The sequence below is a fragment of the Heterodontus francisci genome, unplaced genomic scaffold (genome assembly GCF_036365525.1).
Source record: "Heterodontus francisci isolate sHetFra1 unplaced genomic scaffold, sHetFra1.hap1 HAP1_SCAFFOLD_53, whole genome shotgun sequence".
Lineage (NCBI taxonomy): Eukaryota > Metazoa > Chordata > Chondrichthyes > Heterodontiformes > Heterodontidae > Heterodontus > Heterodontus francisci.
In genome coordinates this window covers 8,111,642-8,127,296 of record NW_027141851.1, presented here as the reverse complement: position 1 = coordinate 8,127,296, position 15,655 = coordinate 8,111,642, and positions in this window count along the sequence as shown.

Genomic DNA, 15,655 nt, shown 5'->3' with positions numbered 1-15,655 from the left:
TCTAAGGCAGCCGCTTAAACTAAGGCAGCCGCTCAAACTAAGGCAGCCGCTCAAACTAAGGCAGCCGCTCAAACTAAGGCAGCCGCTCAAACTAAGACAGTCGCTCAAACTAAGACAGTCGCTCAAACTAAGACAGTCGCTCAAACTAATGCAGCCCCTCAAACTAAGGCAGCCGCTCAAATTAAGGCAGCCCCTCAAACTATGGCAGACTCTCAAACGAAGGCAGCCCCTCAAACTTAGGCAGCCTCACAAACTAAGGCTGCCCCTCAAACTAATGCAGCCCCTCAATCTAAGGCAGCCCCTCAAACTAATGTACCCACTCAAACCAATGCAGCCCCTCAAACTAATGCAGCCCCTCAATCAAAGGCAGCCCCTCAAACTAATGCAGTCACTCAATCAAAGGCAGACTCTCAAACTAATGCAGCCACACAATCAAAGGCAGCCCCTCAAACTAAGCCAACCCCACAAACTAAGGCAGCCCTTCAAACTAAGGCATACTCTCAAACTGACGCTGCCCCTTCAAGTAAGGCAGCCCGACAAACTAAGGGAGCGCCTCAACCAAAGGCAGCCCCTCAAATAAATGCAGCCGCACAAACTAAGGCAGCCCCTCAATCTCAGGCAGCCTCTCAAACTAAGGCAGCCGTTGAAACTGAGGCAGCCTGTCAAACTAAGGCAGCCGCTCAAACTAAGGCAGACTCTCAATCTAAGGCAGCCCCTCAAACTAAGGCAGCCCCTCAAACTAAGGCAGCCCCTCAAACTAAGGCAGCCCCTCAAACTAAGGCAGCCCCTCAAACTAAGGCAGCCCCTCAAACTAAGGCAGCCCCTCAAACTAAGGCAGCCGCTCAAACTAATGCAGCCCCTCAAACTAATGCAGCCCCTCAATCTAACGCAGCCCCTCAATCTAACGCAGCCCCTCAATCTAACGCAGCCCCTCAATCTAACGCAGCCCCTCAATCTAACGCAGCCCCTCAATCTAACGCAGCCCCTCAACTAAGGCAGCCGCTCAAAATAAAGCATCCCATCAAACAAATGCAGCCGCTCAAACTAAGGTGGCCTGTCAAAGTAAGGCAGACCCTCAAACTAAGGGAGCGCCTCAACCAAAGGCAGCCCCTCAAACTAATGCAGCCGCTCAAATTAAGGCATCCCCTCAAACTAAGGCAGCCTCTAAAAGTAAGGCAGCCCCTCAAATTAAGGCAGCCGCTCAAACTATTGCAGACTCTCAAACTAAGGCAGACCCTCAAACTAAGGGAGCGCCTCAACTAAAAGCAGCCCCTCAAACTAATGCAGCCGCTCAAATTAAGGCAGCCCCTCAAACTAAGGCAGCCTCTGAAAGTAAGGCAGACTCTCAAACTAAGGCAGCCGCTCCAACTAAGACAGCCTCACAAATTAAGGCAGCCGCTCAAACTAAGGCAGCCCCTCAAACTAAGGCAGCCTCTCAAACTAAGGCACTCCCTCAAACTAATGCAGCCCCTCAATGTAAGGCAGCCCCTCAATGTAAGGCAGCCCCTCATTCTAATGCAACCCCTCAACCTAATGCAGCCCCTCTAACTAAGACAACCCCTCAAACGAAGGCATCCCCTCAAACTAAGGCAGCCCCTCAAACTATGGCAGCCCCTCAATGTAAGGCAGCCCCTCATTCTAATGCAACCCCTCAACCTAATGCAGCCCCTCTAACTAAGACAACCCCTCAAACTAAGGCAGCCCCTCAAACTATGGCAGCCGCTCAAACTAAGGCAGCTGCTCAAACTAAGGCAGCTGCTCAAACTAAGGCAGCCTGTCAAACTAAGGCGGCTTCTCAAACTAAGGCGGCTTCTCAAACTAAGGCAGCCGATCCAACTAAGGCAGACTCTCAAACTAAGGCAGCCCCTCAAACTAAGGCAGCCCCTCAAACTAAGGCAGCCCCTCAAAGTAAGGCAGCCCCTCAAAGTAAGGCAGCCGCTCAAACTAAGGCAGCCGCTCAAACTAAGGCAGCCGCTCAAACTAAGGCAGCCGCTCAAACTAAGGCAGACTCTCAAACTAAGGCAGACTCTCAAACTAAGGCAGCCGCTCAAACTAAGGCAGCCGCTCAAACTAAGGCAGACTCTCAAACTAAGGCAGACTCTCAAACTAAGGCAGACTCTCAAACTAAGGAAGCCCCTCAAACTAAGGCAGCCCCTCAAACTGAGGCAGCAACTCAAACTGAGGCAGCAACTCAAACTAAGGCAGCCTCTCAAACTAAGGCAGCCTCTCAAACTAAGGCAGCCTCTCAAACTAAGGCAGCCTCTCAAACTAAGGCAGCCCCTCAAACTAAGGCAGCCCCTCAAACTAAGGCAGCCCCTCCAACTAAGGCAGCCGCTCAAACTAAGGAAGCCCCTCAAACTAAGGAAGCCCCTCAAACTAAGGCAGCCGCTCAAACTAAGGCAGCCGCTCAAACTAAGGCAGCCGCTCAAACTAAGGCAGCCGCTCAAACTAATGCATCCCCTCAAACTAATGCAGCCCCTCAAACTAATGCAGCCCCTCAAACTAATGCAGCCCCTCAATCAATGGCAGCCCATCATTCTAAGGCAGCCCATCATTCTAAGGCAGCCCATCATTCTAAGGCAGCCCCTCAAACGAAGGCAGCCGCTTAAACTAAGCCAGCCCCTCAAACTAATGTAGCCACTCAGTCAAATGCAGCCACTCTAACTGAGCCAATACCTCAAACTAAGGCATCCCCTCAAACGAAGGCAGACACTCAAACCAATGCAGTTACTCAATCAAAGGCAGCCCCTCAAACTAAGCCATCCACTCAAACGAAGGCAGCCCCTCAAACTAATGCAGCCCCTCAAAGCAAGGCAGCCCCTCAAACGAAGGAAGCCCCTCAAACGAAGGCAGCCCCTCAAACGAAGGCAGCCCCTCAAACGAAGGCAGCCGCTCAAATTAAGGCAGCCCCTCAAACTCAGGCAGCCTCTCAATCTAAGCCAGCCCCTCAAACTAAGCCAGCCCCTCAAACTAAGCCAGCCCCTCAAACTAAGGCAGCCCCTCAAACTAAGGCAGCCGCTCAAACTAAGGCAGCCGCTCAAACTAAGGCAGCCCCTCAAACTAAGGCAGCCCCTCAAACTTAGACAGTCGCTCAAACTTAGACAGTCGCTCAAACTTAGACAGTCGCTCAAACTTAGACAGTCGCTCAAACTAAGGCAGCCGCTCAAATTAAGGCAGCCGCTCAAATTAAGGCAGCCCCTCAAACTATGGCAGACTCTCAAACTTAGGCAGTCTCACAAACTAAGGCTGCCCCTCAAACTAAGGCTGCCCCTCAAACTAAGGCTGCCCCTCAAACTAAGGCTGCCCCTCAAACTAATGCAGCCCCTCAAACTAAGGCAGCCCCTCAAACTAAGGCAGCCCCTCAAACTAAGGCAGCCCCTCAAACTAAGGCAGCCCCTCAAACTAATGCAGCCCCTCAAACTAATGCAGCCCCTCAATCAAAGGCAGCCCCTGAATCAAAGGCAGCCCCTCAATCAAAGGCAGCCCCTCAATCAAAGGCAGCCCCTCAATCAAAGGCAGACTCTCAAACTAATGCAGCCACTCAATCAAAGGCAGCCCCTCAAACTAAGCCAACCCCACAAACTAAGGCAGCCCTTCAAACTAAGGCATACTCTCAAACTGACGCTGCCCCTTCAAGTAAGGCAGCCCGACAAACTAAGGGAGCGCCTCAACCAAAGGCAGCCCCTCAAATAAATGCAGCCGCACAAACTAAGGCAGCCCCTCAATCTCAGGCAGCCTCTCAAACTAAGGCAGCCGTTGAAACTGAGGCAGACTGTCAAACTAAGGCAGCCGCTCAAACTAATGCACCCACTCAATCTCAGGCAGCCCCTCAAACAAAGCCAACCCCTCAAACTAAGGCATCCCCTCAAACTAAGGCATCCCCTCAAACTAATGCAGCCCCTCAATCTAAGGCAGCCCCTTAATCTAATGCAGCCCCTCAATCTAATGCAGCCCCTCAATCTAATGCAGCCCCTCAATCTAATGCAGCCCCTCAATCTAATGCAGCCCCTCAAACCAAGGCAGCCGCTCAAACTAAAGCAGCCCCTCAAACTCAGGCAGCCTCTCAATCTAAGGCAGCCGCTTAAACTAAGGCAGCCGCTCAAACTAAGGCAGCCGCTCAAACTAAGGCAGCCGCTCAAACTAAGGCAGCCGCTCAAACTAAGACAGTCGCTCAAACTAAGACAGTCGCTCAAACTAATGCAGCCCCTCAAACTAAGGCAGCCGCTCAAATTAAGGCAGCCCCTCAAACTATGGCAGACTCTCAAACGAAGGCAGCCCCTCAAACTTAGGCAGCCTCACAAACTAAGGCTGCCCCTCAAACTAATGCAGCCCCTCAATCTAAGGCAGCCCCTCAAACTAATGTACCCACTCAAACCAATGCAGCCCCTCAAACTAATGCAGCCCCTCAATCAAAGGCAGCCCCTCAAACTAATGCAGTCACTCAATCAAAGGCAGACTCTCAAACTAATGCAGCCACACAATCAAAGGCAGCCCCTCAAACTAAGCCAACCCCACAAACTAAGGCAGCCCTTCAAACTAAGGCATACTCTCAAACTGACGCTGCCCCTTCAAGTAAGGCAGCCCGACAAACTAAGGGAGCGCCTCAACCAAAGGCAGCCCCTCAAATAAATGCAGCCGCACAAACTAAGGCAGCCCCTCAATCTCAGGCAGCCTCTCAAACTAAGGCAGCCGTTGAAACTGAGGCAGCCTGTCAAACTAAGGCAGCCGCTCAAACTAAGGCAGACTCTCAATCTAAGGCAGCCCCTCAAACTAAGGCAGCCCCTCAAACTAAGGCAGCCCCTCAAACTAAGGCAGCCCCTCAAACTAAGGCAGCCCCTCAAACTAAGGCAGCCCCTCAAACTAAGGCAGCCGCTCAAACTAATGCAGCCCCTCAATCTAACGCAGCCCCTCAATCTAACGCAGCCCCTCAATCTAACGCAGCCCCTCAATCTAACGCAGCCCCTCAATCTAACGCAGCCCCTCAATCTAACGCAGCCCCTCAATCTAACGCAGCCCCTCAATCTAACGCAGCCCCTCAACTAAGGCAGCCGCTCAAAATAAAGCATCCCATCAAACTAATGCAGCCTCTCAAACTAAGGCAGCCCCTCAAACTAAAGCAGACCCTCAAACTAAGGCAGACCCTCAAACTAAGGCAGACCCTCAAACTAAGGCAGACCCTCAAACTAAGGCAGACCCTCAAACTAAGGCAGACCCTCAAACTAAGGCAGACCCTCAAACTAAGGCAGCCCTCAATCTAAGGCAGCCCATCAAACAAATGCAGCCGCTCAAACTAAGGTGGCCTGTCAAAGTAAGGCAGACCCTCAAACTAAGGGAGCGCCTCAACTAAAGGCAGCCCCTCAAACTAATGCAGCCGCTCAAATTAAGGCATCCCCTCAAACTAAGGCAGCCTCTAAAAGTAAGGCAGCCCCTCAAATTAAGGCAGCCGCTCAAACTATTGCAGACTCTCAAACTAAGGCAGACCCTCAAACTAAGGGAGCGCCTCAACTAAAAGCAGCCCCTCAAACTAATGCAGCCGCTCAAAATAAAGCATCCCATCAAACTAATGCAGCCTCTCAAACTAAGGCAGCCCCTCAAACTAAAGCAGACCCTCAAACTAAGGCAGCCGCTCCAACTAAGACAGCCTCACAAATTAAGGCAGCCGCTCAAACTAAGGCAGCCCCTCAAACTAAGGCACTCCCTCAAACTAAGGCACTCCCTCAAACTAATGCAGCCCCTCAATGTAAGGCAGCCCCTCATTCTAATGCAACCCCTCAACCTAATGCAGCCCCTCAACCTAATGCAGCCCCTCAAACGAAGGCATCCCCTCAAACTAAGGCAGCCCCTCAAACTATGGCAGCCCCTCAATGTAAGGCAGCCCCTCATTCTAATGCAACCCCTCAACCTAATGCAGCCCCTCTAACTAAGACAACCCCTCAAACGAAGGCATCCCCTCAAACTAAGGCAGCCCCTCAAACTATGGCAGCTGCTCAAACTAAGGCAGCTGCTCAAACTAAGGCAGCCTGTCAAACTAAGGCGGCTTCTCAAACTAAGGCGGCTTCTCAAACTAAGGCAGCCGATCCAACTAAGGCAGACTCTCAAACTAAGGCAGCCCCTCAAACTAAGGCAGCCCCTCAAACTAAGGCAGCCCCTCAAACTAAGGCAGCCCCTCAAAGTAAGGCAGCCGCTCAAAGTAAGGCAGCCGCTCAAACTAAGGCAGCCGCTCAAACTAAGGCAGCCGCTCAAACTAAGGCAGCCGCTCAAACTAAGGCAGACTCTCAAACTAAGGCAGACTCTCAAACTAAGGCAGCCGCTCAAACTAAGGCAGACTCTCAAACTAAGGCAGACTCTCAAACTAAGGCAGACTCTCAAACTAAGGCAGCCCGTCAAACTAAGGCAGCCCCTCAAACTGAGGCAGCAACTCAAACTGAGGCAGCAACTCAAACTAAGGCAGCCTCTCAAACTAAGGCAGCCTCTCAAACTAAGGCAGCCTCTCAAACTAAGGCAGCCTCTCAAACTAAGGCAGCCTCTCAAACTAAGGCAGCCTCTCAAACTAAGGCAGCCCCTCAAACTAAGGCAGCCCCTCAAACTAAGGCAGCCCCTCAAACTAAGGCAGCCCCTCAAACTAAGGCAGCCCCTCAAACTAAGGCAGCCCCTCAAACTAAGGCAGCCCCTCCAACTAAGGCAGCCGCTCAAACTAAGGAAGCCCCTCAAACTAAGGAAGCCCCTCAAACTAAGGAAGCCCCTCAAACTAAGGCAGCCGCTCAAACTAAGGCAGCCGCTCAAACTAATGCATCCCCTCAAACTAATGCAGCCCCTCAAACTAATGCAGCCCCTCAAACTAATGCAGCCCCTCAATCAATGGCAGCCCATCATTCTAAGGCAGCCCATCATTCTAAGGCAGCCCCTCAAACGAAGGCAGCCCCTCAAACGAAGGCAGCCGCTTAAACTAAGCCAGCCCCTCAAACTAATGTAGCCACTCAGTCAAATGCAGCCACTCTAACTGAGCCAATACCTCAAACTAAGGCATCCCCTCAAACGAAGGCAGACACTCAAACCAATGCAGTTACTCAATCAAAGGCAGCCCCTCAAACTAAGCCATCCACTCAAACGAAGGCAGCCCCTCAAACTAATGCAGCCCCTCAAAGCAAGGCAGCCCCTCAAACGAAGGAAGCCCCTCAAACGAAGGCAGCCCCTCAAACGAAGGCAGCCCCTCAAACGAAGGCAGCCCCTCAAACGAAGGCAGCCCCTCAAACGAAGGCAGCCCCTCAAACGAAGGCAGCCCCTCAAACTCAGGCAGCCTCTCAATCTAAGGCAGCCGCTCAATCTAAGGCAGCCGCTCAAACTAAGCCAGCCCCTCAAACTAAGGCAGCCGCTCAAACTAAGGCAGCCGCTCAAACTAAGGCAGCCGCTCAAACTAAGGCAGCCGCTCAAACTAAGGCAGCCGCTCAAACTTAGACAGTCGCTCAAACTTAGACAGTCGCTCAAACTTAGACAGTCGCTCAAACTTAGACAGTCGCTCAAACTTAGACAGTCGCTCAAACTAAGGCAGCCGCTCAAATTAAGGCAGCCCCTCAAACTATGGCAGACTCTCAAACTTAGGCAGTCTCACAAACTAAGGCTGCCCCTCAAACTAAGGCTGCCCCTCAAACTAAGGCTGCCCCTCAAACTAAGGCTGCCCCTCAAACTAAGGCTGCCCCTCAAACTAATGCAGCCCCTCAAACTAAGGCAGCCCCTCAAACTAAGGCAGCCCCTCAAACTAAGGCAGCCCCTCAAACTAAGGCAGCCCCTCAAACTAAGGCAGCCCCTCAAACTAATGCAGCCCCTCAAACTAATGCAGCCCCTCAAACTAATGCAGCCCCTCAATCAAAGGCAGCCCCTCAATCAAAGGCAGCCCCTCAATCAAAGGAAGCCCCTCAATCAAAGGCAGCCCCTCAATCAAAGGCAGACTCTCAAACTAATGCAGCCACTCAATCAAAGGCAGCCCCTCAAACTAAGCCAACCCCACAAACTAAGGCAGCCCTTCAAACTAAGGCATACTCTCAAACTGACGCTGCCCCTTCAAGTAAGGCAGCCCGACAAACTAAGGGAGCGCCTCAACCAAAGGCAGCCCCTCAAATAAATGCAGCCGCACAAACTAAGGCAGCCCCTCAATCTCAGGCAGCCTCTCAAACTAAGGCAGCCGTTGAAACTGAGGCAGCCTGTCAAACTAAGGCAGCCGCTCAAACTAATGCACCCACTCAATCTCAGGCAGCCCCTCAAACAAAGCCAACCCCTCAAACTAAGGCATCCCCTCAAACTAAGGCATCCCCTCAAACTAATGCAGCCCCTCAATCTAAGGCAGCCCCTTAATCTAATGCAGCCCCTCAATCTAATGCAGCCCCTCAATCTAATGCAGCCCCTCAAACCAAGGCAGCCGCTCAAACTAAAGCAGCCCCTCAAACTCAGGCAGCCTCTCAATCTAAGGCAGCCGCTTAAACTAAGGCAGCCGCTCAAACTAAGGCAGCCGCTCAAACTAAGGCAGCCGCTCAAACTAAGGCAGCCGCTCAAACTAAGGCAGTCGCTCAAACTAAGACAGTCGCTCAAACTAATGCAGCCCCTCAAACTAAGGCAGCCGCTCAAATTAAGGCAGCCCCTCAAACTATGGCAGACTCTCAAACGAAGGCAGCCCCTCAAACTTAGGCAGCCTCACAAACTAAGGCTGCCCCTCAAACTAAGGCTGCCCCTCAAACTAAGGCAGCCCCTCAAACTAATGTACCCACTCAAACCAATGCAGCCCCTCAAACTAATGCAGCCCCTCAATCAAAGGCAGCCCCTCAAACTAATGCAGTCACTCAATCAAAGGCAGACTCTCAAACTAATGCAGCCACACAATCAAAGGCAGCCCCTCAAACTAAGCCAACCCCACAAACTAAGGCAGCCCTTCAAACTAAGGCATACTCTCAAACTGACGCTGCCCCTTCAAGTAAGGCAGCCCGACAAACTAAGGGAGCGCCTCAACCAAAGGCAGCCCCTCAAATAAATGCAGCCGCACAAACTAAGGCAGCCCCTCAATCTCAGGCAGCCTCTCAAACTAAGGCAGCCGTTGAAACTGAGGCAGCCTGTCAAACTAAGGCAGCCGCTCAAACTAAGGCAGACTCTCAATCTAAGGCAGCCCCTCAAACTAAGGCAGCCCCTCAAACTAAGGCAGCCCCTCAAACTAAGGCAGCCCCTCAAACTAAGGCAGCCCCTCAAACTAAGGCAGCCGCTCAAACTAAGGCAGCCGCTCAAACTAAGGCAGCCCCTCAAATTAAGGCAGCCGCTCAAATTAAGGCAGCCGCTCAAACTATTGCAGACTCTCAAACTAAGGGAGCGCCTCAACTAAAAGCAGCCCCTCAAACTAATGCAGCCGCTCAAATTAAGGCAGCCCCTCAAACTAAGGCAGCCTCTGAAAGTAAGGCAGACTCTCAAACTAAGGCAGCCGCTCCAACTAAGACAGCCTCACAAATTAAGGCAGCCGCTCAAACTAAGGCAGCCCCTCAAACTAAGGCAGCCTCTCAAACTAAGGCAGCCTCTCAAACTAAGGCACTCCCTCAAACTAATGCAGCCCCTCAATGTAAGGCAGCCCCTCATTCTAATGCAACCCCTCAACCTAATGCAGCCCCTCTAACTAAGACAACCCCTCAAACGAAGGCATCCCCTCAAACTAAGGCAGCCCCTCAAACTATGGCAGCCCCTCAATGTAAGGCAGCCCCTCATTCTAATGCAACCCCTCAACCTAATGCAGCCTCTCAAACTAAGGCTTCCTGTCAAACTAAGGCAGCCTCCAAAAGTAAGGCAGAACCTCAAACTAAGGCAGCCGCTCAAACTAAGGCAGACTCTCAAACTAAGGCAGCCCCTCAAAGTAAGGCAGCCGCTCAAACTAAGGCAGACTCTCAAACTAAGGCAGCAGCACAAACTAAGGCAGCAGCACAAACTAAGGCAGCCGCTCAAACTAAGGCAGCCGCTCAAACTAAGGCAGCCGCTCAAACTAAGGCAGCCCTCAAACTAAGGCAGCCCTCAAACTAAGGCAGCCCTCAAACTAAGGCAGCCCTCAAACTAAGGCAGCCCCTCAAAATAATGCAGCAACTCAATCAAAGGCAGACTCTCAAACTAATGCAGCCCCTCAAACTAAGGCAGCCCCTCAAACTAAGGCAGCCGCTCAAAGTAAGGCAGCCGCTCAAACTAAGGCAGCCGCTCAAACTAAGGCAGCCGCTCAAACTAAGGCAGCCGCTCAAACTAAGGCAGCCGCTCAAACTAAGGCAGCCGCTCAAACTAAGGCAGCCGCTCAAACTAAGGCAGCCGCTCAAACTAAGGCAGACTCTCAAACTAAGGCAGACTCTCAAACTAAGGCAGACTCTCAAACTAAGGCAGACTCTCAAACTAAGGCAGACTCTCAAACTAAGGCAGACTCTCAAACTAAGGCAGACTCTCAAACTAAGGCAGCCCCTCAAACTAAGGCAGCCCCTCAAACTGAGGCAGCAACTCAAACTGAGGCAGCAACTCAAACTAAGGCAGCCTCTCAAACTAAGGCAGCCTCTCAAACTAAGGCAGCCTCTCAAACTAAGGCAGCCTCTCAAACTAAGGCAGCCTCTCAAACTAAGGCAGCCTCTCAAACTAAGGCAGCCCCTCAAACTAAGGCAGCCCCTCAAACTAAGGCAGCCCCTCAAACTAAGGCAGCCCCTCAAACTAAGGCAGCCCCTCCAACTAAGGCAGCCGCTCAAACTAAGGAAGCCCCTCAAACTAAGGAAGCCCCTCAAACTAAGGCAGCCGCTCAAACTAAGGCAGCCGCTCAAACTAAGGCATCCGCTCAAACTAATGCAGCCCCTCAAACTAATGCAGCCCCTCAAACTAATGCAGCCCCTCAATCAATGGCAGCCCATCATTCTAAGGCAGCCCATCATTCTAAGGCAGCCCCTCAAACGAAGGCAGCCCCTCAAACGAAGGCAGCCGCTTAAACTAAGCCAGCCCCTCAAACTAATGTAGCCACTCAGTCAAATGCAGCCACTCTAACTGAGCCAATACCTCAAACTAAGGCATCCCCTCAAACGAAGGCAGACACTCAAACCAATGCAGTTACTCAATCAAAGGCAGCCCCTCAAACTAAGCCATCCACTCAAACGAAGGCAGCCCCTCAAACTAATGCAGCCCCTCAAAGCAAGGCAGCCCCTCAAACGAAGGAAGCCCCTCAAACGAAGGCAGCCCCTCAAACGAAGGCAGCCGCTCAAATTAAGGCAGCCCCTCAAACTGAGACAGCCCCTCAAACTGAGACAGCCCCTCAAACTGAGACAGCCCCTTAAACTAAGCCAGCCCCTCAAACTAAGCCAGCCCCTCAAACTAATGCAGCCACTCAATCAAAGGCAGCCACTCAATCAAAGGCAGCCCCTCTAACTAGCCAACACCTCAAACTGAGGCATCCCCTCAAACTAAGGCAGACTCTCAAACCAATGCAGCCACTCAATCAAAAGCAGCCACTCAAACTAAGCCAACCACTCAAACTAAGCCAACCACTCAAACTAAGCCAACCACTCAAACTAAGGCAGCACCTCAAACTAAGGCAGCACCTCAAACTAAGGCAGCACCTCAAACTAAGGCAGCACCTCAAACTAAGGCAGCCCCTCAAACTAATGCAGCCCCTCAATCTAAGGCAGCCCCTCAATCTAAGGCAGCCCGTTAAACTAAGGCAGCCCCTCAAACTAAGGCAGCCCCTCAAACTAAGGCAGCCCCTCAAACAAAGGCAGCCGCTCAAACTAAGGCAGCCCCTCAAACTATGGCAGCCCCTCAAACTAAGTCTTACGCTCAAACTAAGGCAGCCCCTCAAACTAAGGCAGCCGCTCAAACTAAGGCAGCCGCTCAAACTAAGGCAGCCGCTCAAACTAAGGCAGCCTCTAAAACTGAGACAGCCGCTCAACTTAATGCAACCCATGAATCTAAGGCAGCCGCTCAAACTCAGGCAGCCTCTCAAACTAAGGCAGCCGCTCAAACTGAGGCAGCCCCTCAAACTAAGACAGCTGCTCAAACTAAAGCAGCCCCTCAAACTAAGGCAGCCGCTCAAATTAAGGCAGCCCCTCAAACTATGGCAGACTCTCAAACTAAAGCAGCCCCTCATACTTAGGCAGCCTCTCAAACGATGGCAGCCCCTCAAACTAATGCAGCCCCTCAAACTAATTCAGAACTCTATCCAAGGCAGCCCCTCAAACTCAGGCAGCCTCTCAAACTAAGGCAGCCGCTCAAACTAAGGCAGCCTCTCAAACTAAGGCAGCCGCTCAAACTAAGGCAGCCGCTCAAACTAAGGCAGCCGCTCAAAGTAAGGCAGACACTCATACTAGTGGAGCGCCTCAACCAAAGGCAGCCCCTCAAACTAATGCAGCCGCTCAAATTAAGGCGGCCCCTCAAACTAATGCAGCCTCTCAAACTAAGGCTTCCTGTCAAACTAAGGCAGCCTCCAAAAGTAAGGCAGAACCTCAAACTAAGGCAGCCGCTCAAACTAAGGCAGACTCTCAAACTAAGGCAGCCCCTCAAAGTAAGGCAGCCGCTCAAACTAAGGCAGACTCTCAAACGAAGGCAGCAGCACAAACTAAGGCAGCAGCACAAACTAAGGCAGCCGCTCAAACTAAGGCAGCCGCTCAAACTAAGGCAGCCCTCAAACTAAGGCAGCCCTCAAACTAAGGCAGCCCTCAAACTAAGGCAGCCCTCAAACTAAGGCAGCCCTCAAACTAAGGCAGCCCTCAAACTAAGGCAGCCCTCAAACTAAGGCAGCCCCTCAAAATAATGCAGCAACTCAATCAAAGGCAGACTCTCAAACTAATGCAGCCCCTCAAACTAAGGCAGCCCCTCAAACTAAGGCAGCCCCTCAAACTAAGGCAGCCCCTCAAACTAAGGCAGCCCCTCAAACTAATGCAGCCCCTCAAACTAATGCAGCCCCTCAAACTAATGCAGCCCCTCAAACTAATGCAGCCCCTCAAACTAAGGGAGCGCCTCAAACTAAGGGAGCGCCTCAAACTAAGGGAGCGCCTCAAACTAAGGGAGCGCCTCAAACTAAGGGAGCGCCTCAAACTAAGGGAGCGCCTCAAACTAAGGGAGCGCCTCAAACTAAGTCAACCACTCAAACTAAGGCAGCCCCTCAAACTAAGGGAGCGCCTCAACCAAAGGCAGCCCCTCAAACTAATGCAGCCGCTCAAACTAAGGCAGCCCCTCAAACTCAGGCAGCTTCTCAAAGTAAGGCAGACTCTCAAACTATTGCAGCCCCTGAAAGTAAAGCAGCCCCACAAACTAAGGGAGCCCCTCAACCAAAGGCAGACAGTCAAACTAAGGCAGCCGCTCAAACTAAGGCGGACTCTCAAACTAAGCCAACCTCTCAAACTAAGTCAGCCGCTCAATCTAATGCAGCCCCTCAAACTAAGGCAGCCCCTCAAACTAAGGCAGCCCCTCAAACTAAGGCAGCCTCTCAAACTAAGGCAGCCCCTCAAACTAAGGCAGCCCCTCAAACGAAGGCAACCTCTCAAACTAATGCAGCCTCTCAAACTAATGCAGCCCCTCAAACTAATGCAGAACTCTATCTAAGGCAGCCCTTCAAACTAAGGCATCCGCTCAAAGTAATGCAGCCCCTCAAAGTAATGCAGCCCCTCAAACTAATGCAGCCCCTCAAACTAAGGCAGCCCCTCAAACTAAGGCAGCCCCTCAAACTAAGGCAGCCCCTCAAACTAAGGCAGCCCCTCAAACTAAGGCAGCCCCTCAAACTAAGGCAGCCCCTCAAACTAAGGCAGCCCCTCAAACTAAGGCAGCCCCTCAAACTAAGGCAGCCCCTCAAACTAAGGCAGCCCCTCAAACTAATGCACCCCCTCAAACTAATGCACCCCCTCAAACTAATGCAGCCCCTCAAACTAATGCAGCCCCTCAAACTAATGCAGCCCCTCAAACTAATGCAGCCCCTCAAACTAATGCAGCCCCTCAAACTAATGCAGCCCCTCAAACTAATGCAGCCCCTCAAACAAATGCAGCCCCTCAAACAAATGCAGCCCCTCAATCTAAGGCAGCCCCTCAATCTAAGGCAGCCCCTCAATCTAAGGCAGCCCCTCAATCTAAGGCAGCCACTCAATCTAAGGCAGCCCCTCAAAATAATACAGCCCCTCAAAATAATACAGCCCCTCAAAATAATGCAGCCCCTCAAAATAATGCAGCCACTCAATCAAAGGCAGACTCTCAAACTAATGCAGCCACTCAATCAAAGGCATCCCCTCAAACTAAGCCAACCCCTCAAACTAAGGCAGACTCTCAAACTAAGGCAGTTCCTCAATCTAAGGCAGCCCCTCAAACTAAGGCAGCCCCTCAAACTAAGGCAGCCCCTCAAACTAAGGCAGCCCCTCAAACTAAGGCAGCCCCTCAAACTAAGGCAGCCCCTCAAACTAAGGCAGCCCCTCAAACTAAGGCAGCCCCTCAAACTAAGGCAGCCCCTCAAACTAAGGCAGCCCCTCAAACTAAGGCAGCCCCTCAAACTAAGGCAGCCCCTCAAACAAAGGCAGCCCCTCAAACAAAGGCAGCCCCTCAAACTAAGCAAACCCCTCAAACTAAGGCAGACCCTCAAACAAAGGCAGCCCCTCAAACTAAGGAGGCCCCTCAAACTAAGGAGGCCCCACAAAATAATGCAGCCCATCAACTAATGCAGACCCTCAATCTAATGCAGCCCCTGAAACTATTGCAGCCACTCATTCAAAGGCAGTCTCTCAAACTAATGCAGCCACTCAAGCAAAGGCAGCCCCTCAAACTAAGGCAGCCTCTCAAACTAATGCAGCCCCTCAAACTAATGCAGCCCCTCAAACTAATGCAGCCCCTCAAACTAATGCAGCCCCTCAAACTAATGCAGCCCCTCAAACTAATGCAGCCCCTCAAACTAATGCAGCCCCTCAAACTAATGCAGCCCCTCAAACTAATGCAGCCCCTCAAACTAATGCAGCCCCTCAAACTAATGCAGCCCCTCAAACTAATGCAGCCCCTCAAACTAATGCAGCCCGTCAAACTAATGCAGCCCCTCAAACTAATGCAGCCCCTCAAACTAATGCAGCCCCTCAAACTAATGCAGCCCCTCAAACTAATGCAGCCCCTCAAACTAATGCAGCCCCTCAAACTAATGCAGCCCCTCAAACTAATGCAGCCCCTCAAACTAATGCAGCCCCTCAAACTAATGCAGCCCCTCAAACTAATGCAGCCCCTCAAACTAATGCAGCCCCTCAAACTAAAGCAGCCCCTCAAACTAAAGCAGCCCCTCAAACTAAAGCAGCCCCTCAAACTAAAGCAGCCCCTCAAACTAAAGCAGCCCCTCAAACTAATGCAGCCCCTCAAACTAAGGCAGCCGCTCAAACTGAGGCAGACTCTCAAACTAAGGCAGTTCCTCAATCTAAGGCAGCCCCTCAAACTAAGGCAGCCCCTCAAACTAAGGCAGCACCTCAAACTAAGGCAGCGCCTCAATCTCAGGCAGCGCCTCAATCTCAGGCAGCGCCTCAATCTCAGGCAGCGCCTCAATCTCAGGCAGCGCCTCAATCTCAGGCAGCGCCTCAATCTCAGGCAGCGCCTCAATCTCAGGCAGCGCCTCAATCTCAGGCAGCGCCTCAAATTAAGGCAGCCCCTCAAACTATGGAAGACT